Source organism: Mixophyes fleayi, chromosome 7 (genome assembly GCF_038048845.1).
Source record: "Mixophyes fleayi isolate aMixFle1 chromosome 7, aMixFle1.hap1, whole genome shotgun sequence".
NCBI lineage: Eukaryota > Metazoa > Chordata > Amphibia > Anura > Limnodynastidae > Mixophyes > Mixophyes fleayi.
This window is the reverse complement of record NC_134408.1, coordinates 38052604-38077588: the sequence shown is the minus strand read 5'-3', so window position 1 is coordinate 38077588 and position 24985 is coordinate 38052604. Positions and strand designations below refer to the sequence as shown.

Sequence of the window (24985 nt, the reverse complement as noted above, 5' to 3'; positions counted from 1 at the left end):
TGTTAGCTTCTGTACATTGTTTCCACATTTACAGTGGTTTTATTATGTATATATTAAGCAAGTTATGGATAATGCACTCAAAATGACAACAGTTACATATAACTCATTGATAGACAACATAATAGCAAGCTTCCATCTGCAGCCCTCATTTTCAAGTCTATACCTGTTCTGATTGCTAATACATCAGAGCTGGGGCCACGAATGAAGCTCAGTGTAACGTGAGTGGACGTGCTGCATCATGCGACCACTTTGTGCAGGAAGTGACGATAGGAGGAGGAGCACCACCATGTGATTTCCTTCTTGCCTTCGTGGGAAAAAAAATAAATCAGGATTTCGGATCCTAACACAAAAAGTGCTGTCCTGATTTTTGCTAGGATGATATGAATTAACGGTAATTAGTTGTTGATTTGTGGTCCAAACTTAATTAGTTATTTTTGGGACGGCCAGTTGTACCAAGTGGAGAAAGAATGGAACAGCGTAAGAGAGAGGAGGAGAATCGCTGTGGTTAAAGGTGTTTCAACTTATTACTGAGATTCAAGGCTGCACATGTGGCTCTTTAAGTGTATCAGGTTGCCCATCACTGATATAACTACACTGAATTAATGAAGACTAATAGTTGGCATTATATCCAGCATGTACAACTATATAACACAGTTAATCAATAAACACAAAATTATAAACATATTATAAAATCTGGATTGTCTGTGCAATTTTTGGATCCAAGCTTAGACTAGCCATTGACAAAGGATCCACTCATTAGAGATAACATTTTGCTTTCATTTAAGTAGGGAGGTGTATTAAAGATATAACACATGCTTAAATAGTTATCCTTACATATTTATATTCTGAAGAATATTTTTGTGTCATTTAAAATATGACTTTGATATTTAAATAAAGTTACATGATGTTACATTCACAGGCATAGCTGGACCTTTCTGACCCAGAGATTTCAGCATAAAATTCTTCAGGCAGGGTCAGGAATTGTTTGACAACTGCTAAACTGGTCACAGGTAATCTGAGATTTGTTACGAAAAGACCTGACCCCTGTGAAGACTTCCCCTGATATAACTATTCATCTATGCTAATAGGTCTGATTGAGAGTAGAATGCACTTTTGCTGCCTGAATATTCATGTTCTTACGGGTGTATACAGTGTAAGCATGTGACTGCATCATGTACATAGTGTATCTTAATTCAGCCACATATTAGATACTTCGGTCATCATTATCAACTTCATGATGATGGGTGTTTTTTTGAAAAATACCCCCCTCCCCAAACTGAAATTGCTATTGCTCATAGACTGGGCTGTTAATGAGGAGGGAATACAGTCATGGCCAAAAGTTTTGAGAATGACACAAGTATTGGTTTTCACAAAGTTTGCTGCTTCACTGAGCAGTAGATGACAATTTTGAAATCACTTAAAAGGTTCACTAAATTTGGACAAATAACCTTGTCTGCTTGACACTCTCTCACTAATACAACATCAAGTAGCCATAACTGAAGCATCCTAAGGAACCAGAAATTGCAATTTACCTTATTGCGTTTAAGTGTATGACTCTAAAATCAATAAAACAGTTATCAACCAATAAACAAAAGATAATATTAGGCAAAATAGTCCCAAAACGTCTCTTCACTGCAGCTCTGAAATGGAGCTTGGAGGATCAAAGGGCTACAGCTTGGACTCATACTGGCACCACACTAAACTCATAGGGGGGAAATCAATTGGCCGCGGTACTGTTAAAAGTAACGCGCCCTGCGCATTATTACGGTGATTCTAACGGCAGCTTTTTGCTCGCAGCTCCCTGAGTATCTGGCGGGTTTGAAAAGTGAAGATGTTGTCTATAGCAATTCTATGTATCATTTATTTAGTACATTCTACAAAATGATAGCTAGAATCTGATAGGTTGCTATAGGCAACATCTCCACTTTTCAAACCCGCTGGAAACTCGCTGCTTGATAAATTTTCCCCTTGGAAATAATATACTTTTCTTATATATTAATATACATTTTACACTACATTTTTAACTAGAATTTATTAGCTATTTGTATCTATATTTTGTTTGTTAAATTTGGATGGATTATCTAACTGTGCACAAACGCACTTTATTAATCTTATTAGATGCCTTATTAAATTGTTGAATATTCAGCGTTAGCGCACTGAATGGAGATATGTTTGCATTAATGTTTCACAGGTTTTATAATTAGATTGCATTATTATTTTTTGTCCCATTTCTTTGTATGTTATTCTTTTAGATCTGTAATGTTTAATATAAGTGATTTATTTCTTGCACATGCGCACTTGATACAAATGTGTTCACAATAGTGTTGAATAAAGTTGTTGATTTTCTTGCGCTTGTGCACTGAACGGCGGTCTGTGCGCATGCGCCAATATGGCGCTGAAGGCCGATAAATGGCCGCAGTTTTATGGCTCAACATACTTTCTACTTTTTTGTTCCTGAGGAAGTCTTGCCGTGCCAAGACGAAACGCGTTGAGCGAGCCACGATACCTATTAGCGTTGCTGTCAATACTTCATGTAAGTGCATTGTTTACAATTTGTAATAAACTGTGTGATTGTATATTACAATATATTCTCCTCATCAATACCGCCGATGTACGGGAGTGGGTTGTGAGACACACGCTCCACACAAGGAAGATCCTTGCCTATTCTTTTGAGACATGCTGACATTCAAGTGATATCTGGTACGTAGATTACATTTATATACATGTTTTATATTGGAGTTTTGGTTTGAAGGTTCACTATCCTCTTAGTGGTACACCTGTGTTAACAAGGGAATCACCTTAAGGAGTCCTTGTGTCATAAACTTGGTGTTCCACGAGGTGTACTACATGCTACAATATTATACTATGTTTGCCTTTTTCTGCATTATTTCTACATTGGACTGCTATCCAGAGGAATAATCTTTGATGAGGATCTACCATACTTCAAAAACTGCTCATACCATTTTATATGGTACGCATATGATACATCTTTAATCCACACTATATATCTGATATCACACTATGTGGCGCCTTGCCTGTTCTCTGTTGCAGTGACCATCTCTTCCGGACTGACCATCTGGCTTCAGGCTTATATTGGCTGCCGCTCATATATGAGTGAAGTGTTTTTGGACTTTCTCACTGAGATTTTGTCGTGGTTATACTATACATCAGTGATATTCTTTTGCTGTGGTTAATAGCAGCAGATTATATCTGTATTATTTGTAAATATATACATATATTCCATAGACAAAAAACCTTACGGTTTAACATGTCCGATTAAGGTTCCTTACACACCATCTAAAATGTAAGAAAACTATTGAAACTGTTCCACTCACACTCCAAAAAGCAATTAAATTACGACGATTAAGGCAGAAACCTTAATGGATGTGTTTCTTGCGCAATACAGACATGGTATGCCATCACATCCTGCGGTTAGATGCAGATTCAGCACTATCATGTAGTGAGATTGCTGTCACTCACAAAATGGTGGAGTTGCTAATTCACAGATGTGTGTTCACTGGAATACACACATGCAGTACTATTACATTTTCTTAGTTTAGCTTTATCGTTGTTTAGGGCCTGCGTGTCTTAGAAAGAGACATTAGAGCAACTTCATAAAAAAGTAGAACTACAAAAACCCTGCAGAGCATTCCTCCCTCCAAGACTGTTTCTGTTCATAAAAGATACCTGCAGAACATAGCTCATCACCAAACAGTATTTGCTTCCGAAAGATCACTGCAGAGCATCCCTCTACCCAAAACATTCTCCGCTGTTGAATAACCCTGCAACAATGCAGCCCCCTGTATATAAAGGTCACCCTGCTGCTGGTTTAAATGATGAGGAAAAAGATGGAGATTAAACTAGAGAGTGAGATAGAGACGGAGATGCAAACTGAGGATCAGACTGAGGCAAAGTCCAAAAGCAGGTTTAGGAGGCTGTGGGACATGGTGAGATGTAAGAAGACCTCTGAGCCGGATCCCTCCAATGTGTGTATCAACGCCAGTCATATATATTCAGAGCCGTATACACCGCGGCCAAGCGAGAGAAGAAAGAGGTGGTGGGGAACATCTAGAAAAGAGATTCGGGAAAAACCAACTAGCGGTGGCCTGGAAGATTCACTACATCTTGACCACAAAAAGAAGCATAAAAAACTTAGCCCTCCAGAGCAGCCTTCACGCTATCAACATCTGATGAAGGAACTGGAAGGCCGCATACAAGAGCTAGAACAATTCATAAATCGGCTCCTGGTGCAAGTCATACAAACAGCACCAGAATTGTGACTATATCCCGAGATTCCAGGTTTCGACCTCACTATTTCCCTCACCCTCTAACCCCCCCTCTTTTTTCCCTTTATTCAAAACGTCACATTGTCAGACTTCATATATGTGTCTATTCTCAGTTTTATGTTATTATTGCTACTACATTTGTGAATCTTAGACTCTCACTTTAATTATACTTGGTCATCGCAACTTGCCTTTATTATAAGTTATTATATATCTATTGTATCATTTGCAGAAACTTGAAGGCTTATGTAAATACACAGTGATGATGGTAATTAACACTAGCTAGACACTTTTACTATTTGAGATTTGACCTCTTAAGATATTACAGTTTTCTTCTCCTCATGTCTATATTATATGGTTTTATGGGTGTATTCTACAACTTTAATGTATTAATAATAATAAATAATAAATATGTAATGTACATTTGTAAATAACAATAGTGAGTAATTATTAATTTATTATAATAGTAATATGTATTATAACAAGATTTTTATTTAAATTATACCCAATAATATATACATATTTTAGTATCAAAACAAATGTTAAATAAAAATACTGTATCTTTTATCCTCGTTGATTGTAGTTACTTCTTGTGATGAACTTTAATAAATAAAGTATTTAAAAAAAATAAAAACATTATTATTGACACAGATAAATGTATTCAAGTGAAATGCATTCTGGATTCATTTCACATATTGCAATGCCAAGATGTATTCATATGTCTAATTTTACTATTTTTAGGACTTAGATGACAAATTTATATGGTTTGACGCACCTCATAGAGAGGATTGCATTAAGTAATGCAGTTAAAGCTCTGAGATTTTATTAACCCCTTCTTTAATGTCCCGGCTCTGCCTGATTAAGTGTGTAAAGGTTCAAATGTAAAAGCAAAAATACAGGGAGAGCAATGGACACGCTTGTCTAATACCATTAGAGGGAAATTAGGTGAAGGTTTAGTGTATATAGCTCTAATCAATTAAACCATTGATTAACTTCAATTACAACAAACATATTACTAAAACATTATGTGCTTCTGAGAAACAGAAAAGTATAAGAAATAAACACCAAAACTCTCCTGGACCGATGCAAATAAAAGGACCCCCTCATCAGTGAATATTATGTTAATCTTTTTAATATGACTAAGGCATTTGATGTATCTGATTAAGCCAGGGATGAAGTAAAGGAATGATATTAGGATAATTCCCAGGAATGTATCAAAATTGAACTAGAAGAAATGTATTATCTATTAATATTTCAGATTCTAGATAGAGTTCCCCAAAAGAGACATAAGTCCAAAAAAGTCAGAATACCCAGGAAAAAATAAACATTTCAACAATAATTCAAAAAATAGCAATAATCAAGTTCAGCTCTTTCTTCTTAAAATGAGTTCCTGTGAAGCCCCTCATTTCTTCTCCTTTGGCATCCAGCATATTCCTATACATTGGTCTAGTTCTGGGAGAAGGTTTACATTGGTAGATCAGTCAATCATAGCACTGGGCCAGTATAAAGCATTTACACATAAGTGTTTTGGATGCCAAGAGTCTTATATTACAGTTAAAGAGATGTCCAAGTGCTTAACATATGATAAACACTAACCCACATATGTGTGTATAGTATATAGAAATATTCTACGAGCCACAATGCCCATAAACAGGCAAATGGAGAATTTCAGACACCAGTATGACTGTTATTTTGCATTTTATCTACAGAACAAAAAAAGATGGTGGAGAAGAATTTTCTCCAAAAAGGTTAGTCAATAAACATCTGTACATTAGTTTTACACCTAGGACTATACATCCACTACAAAACATGTTCCAAATGTTGTGGACCTACATCACACAAAACCATTACACAAATACCGGCTGACTGAAGGCTGGACGAGAATTGTTATAGTGTGTCTGTCTCTCTGTCTACCTACCTACTCTGGCTGAGGGATAGGTCTGTAATAATAGAATAGTGTTTTGAGTTTCTGCCTATAACACCTACCATCTATACCACACACACACACCTCTCTTTACCCTACTCCACTGATGGCACACCTTTTATCTTCTGTATTAAATGTCATAAACCTATAATGTCCCATAAAAAGCTTATATTGTTGGTTAGATTGTTTTCTCCTATTAAAATGATTTTTATTCTTTTCCCTGCATCATAGGAAACCTTCAAATATAATATAATGGAGGACGAGGAGGCAGAAGAATCTCAGGCAGAACATAATGAGTAGATGACTTTCATAGCTCTAGAAAACTGTACTTTAATTTCTCACGCTCAAATAAGCACAGTTAGGATGAGTTGCTGGAAAATACAAATTGCCATAAAACACAGTTTACTATACACACCACATGAATAAATTATGTTTCAAAGTGATACTAAGTATTCGTAGCCACCTGTATATTAAGATATGTGCGACTCTGCATTATTATGTTCATGTTTTCTTTATTTGTTGCAAGTAAAAAATGTTTACGTTTTGATTTAAGATTTAATGGCTTAGTAAATCTACTAATACACGCAGCAAAAGTCTTATTTCAGGAGACCAAGAAGTGTCTGGCTGATTTTGATTATATGAAAATTGTCAGCATTATTCAGTATTCTATTCATATTGGGTATATGCTGTCTCGAGCATCCTTGAAGTTTTTGTAAAGTACTACATTCTTTCCATGTATATTTATTGGTCAACAGTAATTGTTACAGCAAAATAAACAAAATAATGCAAAATACATACATTTAGTAAGACATTTAGTAAGACATGCATAAAGCTTATCATACAATAAAAGCATATGATACGCTTTAAGCGGTTTGTATCATACGCTATGGGCTGTAAACCCAAGAAATACATTTAAAAAAAATAAAAAAAAATCAAACAGCCCCCCTCCTCAAAAAGTCAAACTAACTGTAGTGCTGCGAGCCAAGACTGGTATTGGCAAAAACGGTGGCACTATAGCAATGAAACATGCAGAGTGGGGTCCCTTTGCCAAATATAAACCACAGTTCTGAATTCCATATGGATATCGGGCCCACATAAAAAAAAGTCAGTCTCCCCCTTCCCGCTCGTGCCAATAGCGCTAGGGTTCTTCCTACATCCCAGGTGCGGTGGGTGTGGAATAATAAGTAATAAAAGAAAGAGTTAATTTTTCTGTGGTGGACTACAGGTCACTGCATTCCCAGGCAGTGTTTGGGCATGCTGGCACTTGTAGTACTATAAGCGTTACATACCCATGGCTGCCAAGGTATGCTGGCACTTAAGGAGCTACAAGTACCACCATGCCCTGGCATCCAGGAATTACTGGGACCTTAAGTGCACCAGAGAAAAATGTACACCCACGATTTTAAAATACAGTACTAGCTCTGTTAAGAGCTTTGTAGCAAATCAGCTCTTAGTGGCTGTGCAGTGATATTTATAACCTGAGAATGTTCCACAACCTGAGCATGGGAAATTCCCCAGTAAAACATCAAGTGCAGGCCTGGAAAATGAGAAGTACCTAATTTCCCATGCTCTTGGACACAGCAACATGGCAAAAACACATGATATGGAGAAACCCTCCCCTTAATTTGGACCTAGCCTATCACAAAATAATATACACAATGGACACTATAAGCTCATACATACAAATTTATACATCAGAATAAGATCAGACTTAAAAGGAAAGACAACAGGGCGATAACTTGGGCTCTGCAAGAGATACGACATCCCAGGGCGCCATGCTTAAGTGGGGCGCAGTGTATGAATATTTTAGGCTAATTTGGTTAACATTGAAGGCTAGGAGGGTGGCAATTTTACTTCTCGGGCACTATAATTTTGAGTTTTGGCTCGGACACAGATATGGGTACTGGATTGCAGATCTGTAAGTTAATAGGTAATGTTTTGATCTGGCTCCTGAATTTGTTATCAATCAATTTTAAAGTATGTAAATGAATTAAAGTGACATAATTGTTCTCAGCGAAACTCTCAAATCCTGTAGAATTTCAGTTCTTATTTTATAATAATTATAATTTTAATTAATCTAAAATACATTATAAATGGACAGTGATAAGACAATGATAGGAGAGATGGGAGACAAACATGCAGCAGTATAAAAAAACATAATCACCCCTGGGCAAACTTTGCTGAATCTCTAAGTGTCATGAAGTTAATACAACTTCCACAGGTTACAGATTTAAATATGAAATATTTCTGCACAATTAAATATAAAATTTACTATTGTAATGCCTGTTTGCTTGTGGCTGGTAGTAGGGTGTTAATGCAACCTTGTAGGACAATGTTTGTATTGTGCACATGGCTTCCTTGACCCTTGTCACTTACCAGGTTTCTCTTCATTTTACAGGAAGAAGAGAAATGCTTTTGTCTCACTAATGATGGCATGCTGGTGCATCAGCACTGAGGTGGAGGGAGAATAAAGATCAGTGCCCTGCCTTTTGGCATTGGCTGGGGATCCATCCTGGTTGAGTGTAGAAGGTTAGTGGTGCTGTGTGGAGAATATATACCTTGTTCAGGTGTAAGTATGGGGAATAGCCAGCTTGTTTGGAGTTTTTCAGCTCCAAAAGCAGGGGCTGATCTAAAAAATAATTTTACTGGGGGGCGATTTAGGGGGGAGGGGCGATTTAGGGGGGAGGTGCGATTTAGGGGACTAACATTATTGGGAAAGTAACTGTAGTGTTTATATTTCTCAGTGAGATGAACTGTAGGGATGGGCAGTATGGAAGGTCTCAATAGGGGAGGATGGTCTGACCTGTTGAAAGGGGAGGGAATATTTTGATAAATGAGGCAGTGGTAGTATGAGTAGTGGGGAATCTATAATATAAATGGCTAGTGGTGTGTGTTAGTCTGTCTGTGTGTCTGTGGAAAAAAAAAAACAAGCTGCAGCGCCACCTGCTGGGCGGAGTTATACACTGACCTACTAAATTCTTAGTGTGTGTGTAAAAAAAAAATCAGAAAGGGCTGAAATTTGGTATACTAAGATGTTTTTAATTTGTTAATTTAATTTGTTAATTGTTAAAAGTGTTTATAAAGATTTTAAAAAAATATATATATATTTCTTGAAGTAGAAGTGACAGTTGGGAGTGGTTGGTGGTTGCCGGGGGTGACAGTGGGGAGCGGTTGGTGGTTGCCGGGGGTGACAGAGTGAGAGGAGTGTGATACTCAGGACCGCTGAGAGAGATCCCTGTGTCTGGATAGACATCTGGATAGATGTGGCGATGAAAATGAAGGATGAGGTGATGGAGAAGAATGATGAGGTGGTGACATGTGGACAAAACCACGCTAAAAAAGGGCGCTTGCGTCGGGAAGTAACGCTCTTCCCCTGAGGAGGCCTGGGCTAGGCCCAAATGCATGACAAGAACCTTTTTAACACCTTAAGTAGCTTGATTTGATTAGAATGCATGAGTATCATGCACGGGTTAACTTGTCAGGAAATATGAATGGACATATGAATGGAGGGTGATGAAGAGAAGACCCCCTTTTGATTAGAATTCTATTTAGCTAAACCAGTTTGTTTGGCTTTGAAATATGATCTATACAGACCTTTGCTGTGTAGGCTGTCCCAATACAGTGGTCCGATACTGGGACCAGGGCCTGCCGAGAGGGAAGGAAGGGGGGGGGGGGTTATATTTACCCAGGCCCAGGCTGCACTGCCGACTTGTTATTATTATTATTTATTTTTTTTTTGAGCACTTTTTTACTATCTACCCAGTTCTTATTATGCCACAGTAATGCCCCCAGCTCATTTTATGCCACGCATAAGCGCCTCCAATTAATATGCCATACATAAGTGCCCCAATGAATATAATGCCTCCTTAGACACCTTTGTGTGCGCGACTCACCTCAAAAACTCTTCCGTTTTGCAAAGATTTGTAAATGTTTTATGCTTACTAAAAGGTTGTAATGAAAATATTCACGTTGCTTATAGATTGCATCACAGCTGATTGTAGTGTACAGAAAATATCAATTTAATTTTTCCCATTTTTGAGCAATTGTTTTTAGGTTTTTTTGGGAAGATTGGATGCATCATGCATGTATCATATACTGCGTGATCTGTGTTATGTACTGTGTTCAGTTATTGCTCTGCTTTTGCTTATTTCATGTACCTATACATTTTCCAAACAGACCACAACATTCCAGGGACCGGACAAGAAACCAGCAGCAGAATGTGAAAGCTGTAATAACAGGTAGGATAGCGCATGTACAGACCTTTATTCACGCAAGATACAGCACGCAGATGAATCAGGCCCAACTGTGTCTTTGTGTATGTATGTGCTTATATATGCAAAAAATGCAATTTCTTTTTGTCCGGGTAGAATTGAGATCCACCACTACAAGGAAGAGCACAGCTCGGTGACTTCAGGGGGAAACGGTGAAGCCTGGAGCGACTTTATCTCAAACACAAACAAGGTAAGCTGTTTTATTATAAAGGATAAGGTATTTGCGTTGCTTAGAGGTATACTTAGAGATCCGATCCAAACCGACGACTACTTCTTCCATTATCATGTGTATACTGCAATTAGTTAAGACTCTATTGAGCTTCCAGGTAGCTAGCTTGGTGCGTCCAAGTCTTGATGAGACAGACAGAAACTAATCAGCAATCCCTCCTACATACCCCTAATATATAAATTTATATATATTCATTTTAGGGTAAACTTTGCCATGGATTTGTATCATCATAAATCTGTCACACAGAAACGTAAAGAAAAAAAAGCAAGAGAGAAAAGGACCGTTGAAGGTCGGAGAACTCTTTAAAGTGTAGGATTTACTGTTTCCTCTCATTTGTCTGAGCATGAAGGTCAGAAGGAGGTGGCTGGATCTTCAACAATACCAAGTGGACTTGAAATTGATGAAGTTAATGAAAATCTAACTGTTATTGTTCTTGATGATGATGATAGTGGTTCAAGTAGTATTCTAGCATGTGCTTCTGGCATAGACAGTACACTCATTTCAGAACCACATACAAGTTCTGCACACTTAACTTCTGCACGTAAAGGTGATGTTACTGAGGTTTGTTACACATCTTACTCAACGGGGGCATCTGATATCGAATTAGATAGCAACAGGCAGCTATTGAAATGTGATAAAGGCCTTCTCCAACCAGGTTTTCTCAGTGGCCCAAATAGAAAATGTCATACGACAAGGACCAGAACCACACCCAACAATTTTCCCACCTGATAAAGATGGCAGCCAATTTCCTTTTTATATATTACATTTTCACTTAAAAAACAAAGAAACATTTCCTCGTGACTGGTTAGTTTGGAGTAAGAGTAAGCAAGCTTTGTTCTGATTTCCCTGTTTTTTATTCAGCAAACTCCCAGTAATACATCGTTCAGTTTTGAAAACAGAAATCGGTTGGGGACCTTCTAAAGGTTATAAAAAAAACTGTATAATAAAATACCTGACCATGAAAATAGTAATAACCATCGGTCATGTTATATAGAGTTGCGAAATTTGGAATCCAATCTTGAAAAAAAACATGACAGTTGATAGTTTATTATGGCACAAATTCCAGAATGAAACAGAAGTTTGGAAAGCCTTATTGCGAAGATTTCTGGATGTAGTTCTGTTTCTTGCAGAACATGATCTGGCATTTAGAGGATCAAGCAACCTAATTGGACATCCAAGAAATGGCAATTTTTTTGTAATGTTAGAAGTTGTAAGCCACTACGATCCTTTGCTTGCAGAGCATTTGAAAAAAGTAAAACAGGCGCAAATGGAGAAAAAAAGATTACAAGTACATTACTTGTCAGCAGAAATTCAAAATGAATTTATATCATGTTGTGCCGAATATGTGTTTAACTTTTAAAAGGAAAGAGAAACTGCAAAGTATTTTTCTATCATTGTAGACTCGGCACACATGGAACAAACTACATTCATTTTGCGTTATGTTCTTGTCGTAAACAATGAATATCGAGTTTTAGAACGATTTTTGGAGTTTGTCAACTGCAATAAAAAAACAGGGGAACCTATTGCAGATTTAATTCTGGAAACACCTCAAAAACATAATATTCCAATAAATGATTGTCGTGGACAAGGCTATGACAATGGTTCCAACATGAGTGGAGCATACAAAGGTGTCCAAGCTCGGATTTTACAAGTAAATGGGTATTTTTTCTCCTTGTGCCTGTCACAGTTTGAATCTGTGTGGTGTCCATGCAGCAGGATGTTGTCCTGAAGTTGTGACATTTTTGGCATTGTACAAAAGCTGTATAATATATTTAGTGGCAGTCCTCAGAGTTGGGAAATTTTGAAAGAAAACATCGGTGCTTCACTCCACTCCATGTCAAATACACGTTGGTCTGCAAGGGTAGAGAGTGTCAAACCCTTTGCAGAAAGACTTCCTGGGATCCAAAAGGCAATTGAGTCTGTGTTGGAACTAAACCTAACATCAGAAATTCGATCCGATCTAGATTCTGTAAGCATTTCCTTGGATTCATTTGATTGTGTTTTGATGGCATTTGGCTAAAAGTCCTTACAGCTATAAATTACAGAAGCAGTTTTGCAAGCACGAAAGACCACAATTGATAAAGAAGTTGAAAATCTTTCCAGTCTGGTAGAGGATTTAAAAGCAATCAGAAATAATTGGCAAGCTCTCTTAAATTAATCCAGACTGGTTGCTGAAAATTTAAGCATACCAACTGAGTTTAGATCTTTTCAGGAAATAAAAAGGAGAAGATTTTTTGATGAATCATCAACTGAAGAATCTTTCTCTAATTCAACCCCAGAAGAGATGTTCAAGTGCAAAGTATTTCACATTCTTTTGGACAGCGTCATAGGCAATATGACAACACTATTTGATGCAGCAAAAGCCATAAATTCTTTATTCAGTATTTTATGGATCTTTTCTCTGCTGCAACGGGGACCCCATGAAGTTGCTGTACTGGGGCCCTGAATTCCACTTGGCAGCCCTGACTGGGACAGCCCACCTTCGGGGGTGAATGGGGAAAAACACATGTGCATTCACTCAGGCACTCATTTGCTAACAGAAATTAGAAGGAAAAACAGCTTTACCATTTATCTGGAGACCTTGCATGGATTTCACATGGGCCCAAACGGGGAGTAGTTAATTCCAGAATGATGCAGCTTTCACAGTGCAGGAGCTCTGATCTTTATGTTACTTGAAACAATAGTTCAGTTGATTATTCTAAAACATACTGTTAGTTTTCAACAAGGCAGGATGTATGTAAGTACTATCTGAAAAATGTATGTGCTCACCAGAGAGTGCTAATGTCCCCATATTTGTTATGCTTAAGATAAACATTCACCTCCAAAAGCCAGACAGTTCATCATCATTTAGTTATATAGCACCTGCATATTCTGTAGCGGTTTACAAATGGGAACAAACAGTAATAAAACAACACTGAGTAATACAGACAGAGGTAAGAGGGCCTTGCTTGTAAGCTTACAATCCATAGAACAATGGGAGCTTCATACATGAGTTTAAGTGCTACATATTGCATATTGGTCCAGTCAGATTGCAAACGGGAAAAGTGCTTAGTTGGCTATATGATTCAGGCACACACAAATGTTGGTCAGAGGGTTGTTGTCTTGTGTGAACTGAGTAAAGAGTGGTAATAGAAAACCCTAGGGAGGTTAAGAAGGTGGTTGAGGAATTTTATAAGTTTGTCTGAAGAGGTGGAATTTCAGAGAACGCTTGACGATTTGAAGACTAGAGGAAAGTCTTGTTGTGCGAGGGAGTGAATTCTATAAAGTGGGTGCAGCCTGAAAAAGTCCGGGAACAGGGAATGTAAACAGGTAATGAGTGTGAAAGACAGACATAGAATTTGTGCAGATCGGCAGTGTCAATCTTGGAGATATTTTGAAACAGGTGAAAAGATGTATGTGCAGTTTTGTTTATGTCCTTGTATGTTAGTAGATGTATTTTATCTTAGTTTCGGTAATAAACAGGCAGCCAATAGAGATCAGCAGAGAAAGAATGATTTGCTTGGAAATCAATCTAACAGCTGCATGCAAAATATATTTTAGGGGAGAGAGTCTGATTCAGGGAAGACAAATAAGGATGGTATGCAGGAGATGAGGAGTACATGAATTAAAGTTTTTGCAGTGTCTTGTGTGAGATATATGCGCAATGTGGGCCAACACAGATGGTGAAAGATACGGAAAGGATAGAAAAATTTGTGAATCATCCGCATAGAGAAGAAAGTTTTCCAAGAGTAGTGGTATAGAGAGAGAATAGCAGTGGACCTAGGACTGAGCCTTGTAGTACTGGTAAAGGAAACAGAGAGGAGGTGGATCCAGATAAACTAACACTGAAAGAGCAATTAGTAGGATAAAAGTAGGATGAAAACCAAGATAGGACAGTGTCCTGAAGAACTAGGAATTGTAGCATTTGTATGAGAAGATAGTGGCCAACAATGTCAAATGCAGCAGAGATCAAGGAGAATTAGAAGTGAGTAAAGGACTTTAGATTTATCAACCATTGTCAATGCAGTCTCAGTGGATTGTTGGGAACGAAAGACTGACTGAAGATGTGCCAATAGCTTGCATTTGGAAAGAAAACATGTGAGGGGCATGGGAGCTGAGAGATGGGATGCTAATTTGAGAGTTTGGGTCAGAATTTTGTTTTTCAGAATAGAGGGGGGAGAGGGAGAGTGAGAGAGCGAGAGATATGGTTGGAATGAGCACAGGAGATAGGGATCTATTGATTTGTAAGGGTATAACATCAAGAGGACAAGTGGTAGAGTAGGACGATAATAGTAGAGTAGATACTTCATCTTTATTTGTTAAATCAAATGAAGAGAGGGTGCCAGGAAGGAATTGAGCTGGTTGTTTGTCGAGAAAGAATATACCATTTCAAGTATAAGAGTATAAGTTGTTCTTAGTAAAGATGGACAATACATTAGGTTAAGGAGAGAAATATATGCTGCATAATGCAATGTGTGTTGAGTCAAATTTAAAAATGTATTTAAAGCAATTTTTTTATTAAAACATAGGTCATGCAACATGTATATATAATGGTGTGAAGTTTCATACAAAATTGAAATATTTTAGGATATCAATTATATTTTTATAGTTTGTTGGCTAACGAAAGAATACCACAATATGTATTGCAGTGGCTTGCAAAAGTATTCAACTCCCAAAAAAGGCTACAGGTTTGTCTGTATTACAAATAACACTTACACGGACAGTAATTTTATTGCTAACCAGTGGATCTTAAAGTAAATTTTCAAACTCCTACTACATTGTTTAAACAAATAAATAAAAAAATGCTGCTTGCATAAATATACAACCCCTAAAGAGAAGCACTTAGTAGAACCACCTTTTGCTGTAATAACAACTTTAAATCTGTAGACGCAAGTTTCTACCAGGTTTGCACACCGTTTGGGAGTGATATTAGTCCAGTCTTCCTTGCAAATTTGCTCCAGGTTATTCAGGTTGGTTGGATGACGCTTGAGGACAGCAATTTTCAAAATGAGCCACAGAATCTCAATTGCATTGCGATCTGGACCTTGACTTGGCTATTATAGGACATTCACCTTTTTGTTGCTCAACCACGTTTGTGTTGCTTTCGCCTTGTGCTTGGGATCATTGTCTTGCTGAAACTTTCTTCATAACTTTAGTTTTCTAGCAGACTGAAGCAGGTTGTATTGCAGTATCTCTCTGTATTTTGCACCGTCCATTTGTCCTTTAATTTTAACAAGATGCCCAGTGCCCGCTAAGGAAAAGCATCTCTACAACCTGATGCTGCCTCACCCATATTTCACAGTTGGGATGGTGTTTGCAGAGGAATGAGCAATGTTCGGTTTGCGTCATACAGAGCACTTTAAATTGGGGCCAAAAGGCTCAAACTTCAGACATGCTTTGATGTAGTCTTACATCAGTAATGGTGTTTTTCCACTCTTTCCCCCACTAGAAATTAACACTGGGTCTGACAGATGAGATATGAACATACATAGCAAGTGTATGTTAGAGAGTCCCTATATAAAGATAGCAGAGTTCTGTTAAAAGTGTGATGTGGAAGCCAACCTGATTGACACAATATTGACTGCTAATAGTTAATATTGTAACAATTAAGCAATGCAGTATACTTATTTCTTTATCTGAAAAAAGTGTACTCAATTCTATACAAGTCAGTATTCAGCGGTAAAGGGTCAAAAGTTGACATGGTCTAAACCAGTGGTCAACCTGGTCCCTACCGCCTACTATTAGGTGATTCAAGCTTTCATGGTGGGCAGTGGGGACTTTTGTCTGTTACAAATTTTTTTCTTCCTCCAGTTATCAAATACATTGTTAACAACTTCGCGAGTTTGACTTTTTAAAATTTGCTTTTGCAATTCACTTTTGAATTCCATCACTAAACTTTGAATATAGATTTTAATTCACCGGACACTTCTCGAAATATACTCGTAGACAAGGGAGCAACGAATGACAACTGTAATCAAAGGCACGAGTTTAGTGCGCATAACAAGGGTGGGGCTTACCACCAGCCATCACTCAGTCTTCGAGCTGCACCTCTTCCATGGTGGGGGGGCAGTATGTGTTTAGATTTGTGAAAATAAGCACGCATCCACAGCATGGAAAGAGTTGATAAATAGTGTAACAAATTGTGAAGCCATGTCTCAAAAAAAGAAATATGCTTGTGGCTATTTACCAGAGTATCTGAAGATGGGTTTCATCAGATCCGTTACAAATAAACAGCTTCCAATGTGTTTACTGTGCCACAAGACATTATCCAATGAAGACAAGTCAATTGCGAGAACATCTTGCTACAAAGTATTCTAAAGATAAACCCATTGAATATTTTCAAGAAATTTATAAAAGATTTCAAAATCGTTCAACAATAACTGCATCTTTTAAGAAACAACATGCAAAAAACGAACATGGATTAATTAGCTGCAGTTTATCGTATAACACAAATAACTGCAAAAAGTGGTAAAAGCCATAATATTGGAGAAACTTTGATAATGCTCCACCTTAAAAACATTGCCAGAATACACCCTTTTCTTACTCAACATGCTACCAAAACTTTTATCCATTCTCTCATCCTCTCACGTCTTGACTATTGCAACCTCCTGCTTTCTGGCATTCCAGATACCCATTTATTCATACTTCAATCCATCCTAAATGCTGCTGCAAGACTAATCTTCCTCTCTCACCGATCCACATCCACTGCACCACTTTACAAATCACTACACTGGCTCCCTGTGTCCTCCATAATCAAATTCAACCCCTACATCTCAAATCTCATATCAAAATACTCTCCCTCGAGCCCTCTTAGATCTACCACTGACCTGCGCCTTGTCTCGTCTCTGGTAACCACCTCTCACTCCTCCTGTGCTGCTCCCCACTTATGGAATTTCCTACCAAGCTCAATCAGACTTTCCCACAGCCTTTAAATCTTTAGATACTCTTTGAAAACCCATATATTTTTTAGAGATGACCTTCTCCTCAATAACACTATTCACACTAATGCACCCTCACAACTGTCCCAATCTCCACTCTGAAACACATTTACTCCTCTTTTTTCAACTGTGCCCTCTACCACTTAGAATGTAAGCTCTCTAATGAGCAGGGTCCTTTATACCCTTTGTTTTTATGTCTGCATTAATTTTGTCTACCTTATATGTCCTTGTTTTATGTATGTACTGTTTTCCCTACTGTACAGCGCTGCGGAGCACTGTGGCTCCTTATAAATCTACGATAATAATAATAATAATAATAATAATAATAATAATAAGAATAATAATAATACCCTCTTATCAAAGAATTTCTCTCAACAGTAATGCATCAGGATATAACTGAAGTTGTAAAAATATTGCCCCTTAGCGATAGCACAGTAAAGCGACACATTGACAAAATGGCGGTTAATGTTGAAAATAAACATATAGGTATTCTCCAAAACTCATCATTTTCCATACAGTTGGACAAGTCTACCATTGCAGATAATAATGCTCTATTGATGACATATGTACGGTACCTTAAGAAATGCTATACACTGTAAATCTTATTAGATACAAAAGGATTATCAATAGTTAATGCTGTGAAATCATACTTTGCAAAAAATAATATATCAATGGTAGGTCGCTATCGTGGATTTGTTGCTTATTTGAAGGAAGAAGTGCCAAACGTTTTGTGTATTCATATTGTGGTGCACAGACAAATTCTTATAGGAAAACATTAAAGTACAAGTCTCCATTCATCATTAAGTATAATAATTAGAACTCTAAATAAGATCAAATCTAATGCCAAAGATAATAGACTGTTTCGACAGCTATTCCAGGACAATAATGAGCAATTGGGTTACTTTTACACACAGAAGTTTGCGGGCTCTCAAAGGGTACATGCTTATCTTGTTTTGTAGCATTATATGATAGTGTCATACAGTTTTTTGAAAGTAATAATGAAACTGGTCTCTGACAACAATTAAAAACAGTAAAAAATTATGCCTTTTATTTGGCTGACATTTTCAAGAGATTTAATGAAATTAATTTGCAGCTTCAAGGAGCCAATATTTTGTCATTATTTATCAAAAAACTTGTTCTGCTCTGTCCTAATTTTTTGAAGAGAGAATTTCATCAGTTTCCCAAATTGTCATCTATAAAAGATGATGTAACTCCAGAGGAGACCACAGTGGCTAAGTGGTTAACACTTCTGCTTTACAGCACTGGGGTCATGAGTTCAATTCACGACCATGGCCTTATCTGTGAGGAGTTTGTATGTTCTCCCTGTGTTTGCGTGGGTTTCCTCCAGGTGCTCCGGTTTCCTCCCACACTCCACAAACATACTGGTAGGTTAATTGGTTGCTAACAAATAGACCCTAGTCTGTATGTGTGTATTAGTGAATTTAGACTAAGCCCCAGTGGGGCAGGGACTGATGTGAGTGAGTTCTCTGTACAGCGCTGCAGAATTAGTGGCGCTATATACATAAATGGTGATTATGATGAAACGGAAAAACAAATTAAAGATATTTTGAACTTGAAGGTTCTGGATGATAAATCCTTTTACTGCAAATGTTGCTGAGGTTGATATAACTTGTCAAAAAGAACTATTAGAACTTAAATATGATGAAGAGAGCAAATATCATTTCGATAGTGGTGGATATCAAAAACTCTGGCAAAATAAAAAAAATGTTTGCATGATATCCAAATATGTGGAAAATGATATTTAATTTATTCTACCTCATATCTTGTAGAATCAGGCTTTAGTGCTGTTAAATTATTATCACCAGAGAAACCATCTTAATATCACTGAAAGAGGAGACCTTTGTTTGTTCCTTATGAAAATCAAACCAGATATTGAATATTTAGTCTCGCTGCATCAGCCTCAAGGATCTCATTGATTATTAAAAGGTAATTTCAATAAGCTTTATTGTTTTCACATTTAACTTTGTTTCTTCAATTTAAGCAGCACCAGCACTAGTACGTACTGTATCGATGGAGATGCAGAAATTAAATTATCTATGTATAAACATACATAAAGTATAAATAAAAAGATAAATTTAAGTACATATTTTTTACAAACCCTCCCCTTTAAAGATTACTTCACACTTGCGCTAAATTGAGTTACTGCTGCACGGGTGGGCGGTTGAACAACATCTGAGTGGATGTTAATAGGAGTGGATGATTGAACAATGACCACCTCAGATAGTGTATGTGGGGTCAGCAGCTGACCACGCTAATGGTATTCTATAGGATTCAAATGTACATGTATGGGCAAATTTGACAGAAATCTGGTCGCAGTGTAGTCGGGACAAATGGCCAGATTAGTCTATCTAAATACAACACATTTAAAGCAGAGGTAGCTGCTACATTCTTCACATGAAATATATAATAAAACATTATTTATTCACAATTTAGCAGTTTTACTGGTGCCATCTTGCTTACACAACTGGTGTTTTAGTAATATGGATACTGTATTTATGGTAACAAACATTTTAGATGTGTATATAGCACCTGCAATGATCATGTGCTGTAAAAGAGGGCACCATCACCCTTGTTTGTCTATGGCATAATAATCTATAAAATCCACCCCAGGCATAGTTATTTGCCAACTGTTCTGAATTTGTAAGTCTTTGTCCCCAAAAGTGTCTCAGCATAGAACAGTACATTTTATACCTAATGCAAATCTTGCTACTTGTTCGCTAATCTCTGTCTTCCAAGTTCATTTTTTTATCATGGATGGAAATTTAATACACAAAGTCTGCAGTCATGTTCAATGAGCATGTTAAGATGGGGCTTGTTGTGCACCAAAGTTCAGCTAGACATAATAATACATGACATTTTAAGCTGCATTTGCACTGGAAATTAGTTTGAAACGTTGGTAACTAACTATACTTAAAAATCAAAATAATTAGCATTTCCTTTTCAATTTTTAATATAGTTCATCTTTTTTCCCCCCCCCAACAATATTTCCCATTTCACAGATATTTCCAAAAGGAAAATCAGGCAACGCCCTGATCAGCACAAATCATCCCCTATTTACCAAAACCACATCAACCTTCCCAACTCACATTTATAGTGAGACAACAGTCTTACACTTTATGCCAGGTTGCATTTGGATGGTGAAATCAGCTATATTAGGCATAGTAAATCCCTACAAGTTAGTTGGGAATCACTGTCCTAAGATATCAAAAACATTTAAATATCATGAATCCTGATAATCTTGTTATACAACTACAAACTACCAGTCACAAAAAAGTGCAGCATTTCCAACAATGTGATTTTTGGGCCCACAGCTGTCTTAATTTAGCCCTGAATGGAAGGCACAACTTGAGGTCAAGTTTTTAAACAGATATATTACCTATATACATTAGTTGCAAAGCTCTGTGACATAGTTCCTAATACCAGGGGTGTCTATAGAGCTATAAGACATATATTTATATGGAATACAGCGCTCAACTGACTAACAAAATGTGTTTTCTATGTGACCTGCCCAATTCCTAAAGCAAACAAACATGCACACATCTAAATCTCCACAGAAAATGCATGGCAGAGAGGTATTTATTAGATAGGACTGTACCATAGAACAAGCCATTCCTTTCCCAACTTAAACCTTCTAAGATTCATGTTACCTGAAATAAAAGAGCCAAGTACATCTCATATAACAAAACATTTACTCATAAAATTATCATAATTAAAACTTCACATAATTTAAACATAACAGATACATAATGACCACCCCTCCTGTTTTATACACTATGGTTTGCCCCAGATCTTTCTAGAAGAGTTTGAGAGCTGAATTAGCTGCTCCTCATATGCCAGTAATATATTAACTTACATTTGCCTAAATTCAGTTTGAACATATTTTACACTGTATAGCTATATAATATAAATAGTAAAAATGGAGTTTACAACCACACAATCTCAAAATCATGTGTATGACATTTCTATGTGTATAAGGTCTCTTACACACTGGTGTTAATATTTTGACCTCATTTGAAAAGAGCTTTTAGGGATGTTTATTAATGTGTGTCAGAGCTGCACTGCAGCATGCTGTTATATGGGCTCTATTTATTATACTGCATGTTATTGTGGTGTAAAATGCTTTTTTATTTTCACAATACTTATTACCACAATTTACCATTATTTTATCACTGTGGCAGCTGAGCAATAGTTTGAAGTAACAGAAAAAGAAGGGTTTAAATGTGATGCACTATTCACATCCACAATGTAGAATCAATTAACGACTTTACGGAGGTATAAAAATATTAAAACATAACTTTTATTTGCATTTTGTATAAGATTACAGCGAAATATAGGTAAAAAAAATGTGTAAGTAATAATAAAATTGAGTGATTTAAAATAAGATGACTGTCCCTTAAATCGTCTCAGAATCACATTGTATATGCGGATAGAGAAATCATTCCCTGCAAATGTGTATAGAGTAGCTTAAAACTTAGTTCAGAATCCGCTTATTGATCTCGGGATCTCAGAATCACATACTCTGCGGGTAGAAAAATTATTCCCTGCTTATGAATATGGAGCAAATCAACACCTCATTCAAAATCCACTACACCCACTAAGGAATCAATGCCGTATTGGATTTAAACTCAGGGTATTTAGATCCTGCCTAGGAAGAGGTTATTATCAAGATAGCTGTGCATTGTATTAATATAGCTGCAATCTGTAATATAACATAACCATTTGCAGCATTTGTAAACCTAGAGGGGGATTGCTAAGTCAATATCCTCTCCTCTGTAATTAAACCATTCTGATTATCCCTCAGACCATCCGAAAAAATCAAGTTTATTGTTTAAAACAATATGTTCAGTGAACGGACGGATACAAAAGTATTCTTGGTCAGAGTCTCAATATATTATCTACCCGTGAACCAAGTATTCTTAGTCAGAATCTCGCTGTATTGTCCACCCGTGAGCCAACTGTCTGGCTTTAATCCCGTGTAATATGTAAAATGCCATACAGTGCAGTGATTGCGGTTTAGTGCCTGTGCAGCGGAACACGTTGCCAAGAAGAATAATTCTATCTATAAGATAGATCATAAACACAAGGTAACTGTCATCATCTTTTGTGTTATCATAAGATCTATTAGGAATCTAGTCCCTGTTAGTGGTAGATAGATAAATCATAATTATATTTCGAATGGCCAACATTATTACACTTAGCTCAATGATGGGTACTATACATCTGACTAAACTAAGATATTGATTGTAGCTGCTACCTAATATAAATTGGACATGAGAAGGAAACAATCAGTGAAACCGACGCGCGTTTCGCTGATATGGCTTTTTCACGGCTCTGCTCTGAGCAATGCTCAGCAACCATACAATAAATATCCATATTGTTTGTTCGGCTTTTCTGAACATGGACTGGGGCCCCGAGCATGTGCGGAATATATAATATAATAATTTATATTTTTTCCCCCAAATATGTTAGGACTACAGCTTTTATTAATAATAAGATAAGCTTTTAGAATTAATAATATTAACAATAATATTAATAATAATCTGATAAGCTTTTATAACTGGATTAATAGAGGTCTTCACCTTTAGCAGCTGCCTTTCTGGTAGAACTGGTATTGTTCAGAGGTACTCGGATGCCCCCAGGACTTAAACTTTAGGGTAGTAGAAGCTTATCAGTATAACTGTAGAACAGGGTGGAGGAAATCAGAATACTGGAGGCAGGTACCGGGGACGGACCAAAGGCTGTGGGTCAGTAACGAGCAGGAAAGTCGAGGAACAGACCAAAGTGCAGGGCAGGTTGCAAACACAGAAATTCCAAAAACAGGCAGAGGTTTCTAGTGTCAGGTCAATTTATATGCCTTTTAATATTGTTAATAATATTATTTATTTAAAAGCTTTGTATACCCCAAGTCATTTTCCTGTTTTATCTTTGAGGACAGATAGTAGCATAGTAAAAAATAACTTTTTCATTTAAGTGCTTTATACTGGGGAAGTAAGCAAAATTAGCCAAAAGAAATACCCAACACACTTTTCCATGATTCTTCCCATAATTACTTTTAACCAATTAGTGCATCCCTAGAAATGTACCCCACAAATTAATTATCAAATTCTCCATATTATATTTGTGAATGTCCAATGTTGCCTTCTCACATTAGATGCAGATTGTGTACAATAGCCCCTGGCGTTCTACTAATTCCATTCTTAAATGCAATATAGTCTATGAATGTTGTAGTTTCACATTGTTTATTACAAACATGATTGTACTGCTGTATATAAACCATGAAACACAAATCATATGTGATTCTGGGCAGATCGTTATTTACATAACTAAAGGTTCTGAAAAAAGACAATTTAATAAAGGAAAGTAAGTCCAAATAAAATAAAAAGTCTCTAATAGTCCCAATTGGGAAGGTGCAAGGGCTCTGATGTGATGGAGCCAGGTTATCTGTGGTCTCAGCGTCCTATCAGAAACAGTTCATGAGAAATTCCAACGGATATTGGAGGTGGTAGCCAGCGTGGTACGCTGATCAATCCCACAAAAGTAAGAAGAGACACTTACAGTTTGTTGAGGGCACTTACGTCCCGTAGGCGAGCGATTCTTCCATCGGTGCAGTGTGAGTGAGTTAAATGCTGGACACGATGAATTGGTCAATAAAGTCTAGTCTCACACAGAGACAGATTCAAATGGTGGTAGTCTGTGTTACAAAACGCATTTCACCTCATATGTAGAGGCCTCCTCAGGGATATATCGGTAATAAGCCATTAGTCAGCTTGCAGGTTTAAATAGCCCTCCTAGCAGTCACTGATTGGTGTTGCTCTGAAAGTAGGAGGTGCTGATCAGAAGCTAGCTGATTTGCCGATCGCAATGGATATGTGGAATCCTTGTTCTGTGGTCCCATGTGCTCTTATAATAGGCATTATTTGTTTATTTTTATTGTTTACTGCATGCTGATAATTGGATAGTAGATGCATTCTTATGAGGAATAATCTCATTTGCATAGCGTTAATCACAACAATAATAAACTTATGGAAGCCAATTCCTATGATGCTGATGACATATATCAGTTTCTGAGGGTCTTTTGAACTAGGCTACAGGTTTTGTGTGACACACTTTACAAGTATCAAGTGATATTGTTTCAGTGATATATATATTTTCACTATGACATCTGTAACGATATTATGCCAATGACTTAGTCTCATGATTGTCAAGTCTCCTTTGACATTTGATTAATTTAACCAGAGTGTACATTGAAGCAATTTGCTTATTATTTTTATTGTTAATACTAGAGATGGGCGGGTCCGGTTCTCCGAGAACCGAACCCACCCGAACTTTGGGTATCCGAG

General features: G+C 37.1%; 1 protein-coding gene across 1 annotated transcript in view; it reads left to right on the top strand.

Moving 5' to 3' along the window:
* The first annotated feature begins 10284 nt into the window (after positions 1 to 10284).
* SDR42E2 (short chain dehydrogenase/reductase family 42E, member 2) overlaps positions 10285 to 24985 on the top strand; it is a 74415-nt gene continuing 59714 nt past the window's right edge. Inside the window, exons 1-2 of the mRNA XM_075179704.1 lie at positions 10285 to 10445; positions 10575 to 10668. The gene's annotated coding sequence lies outside the window, so the exon portion shown is untranslated. The remainder of the gene's footprint in view (positions 10446 to 10574; positions 10669 to 24985) is intronic.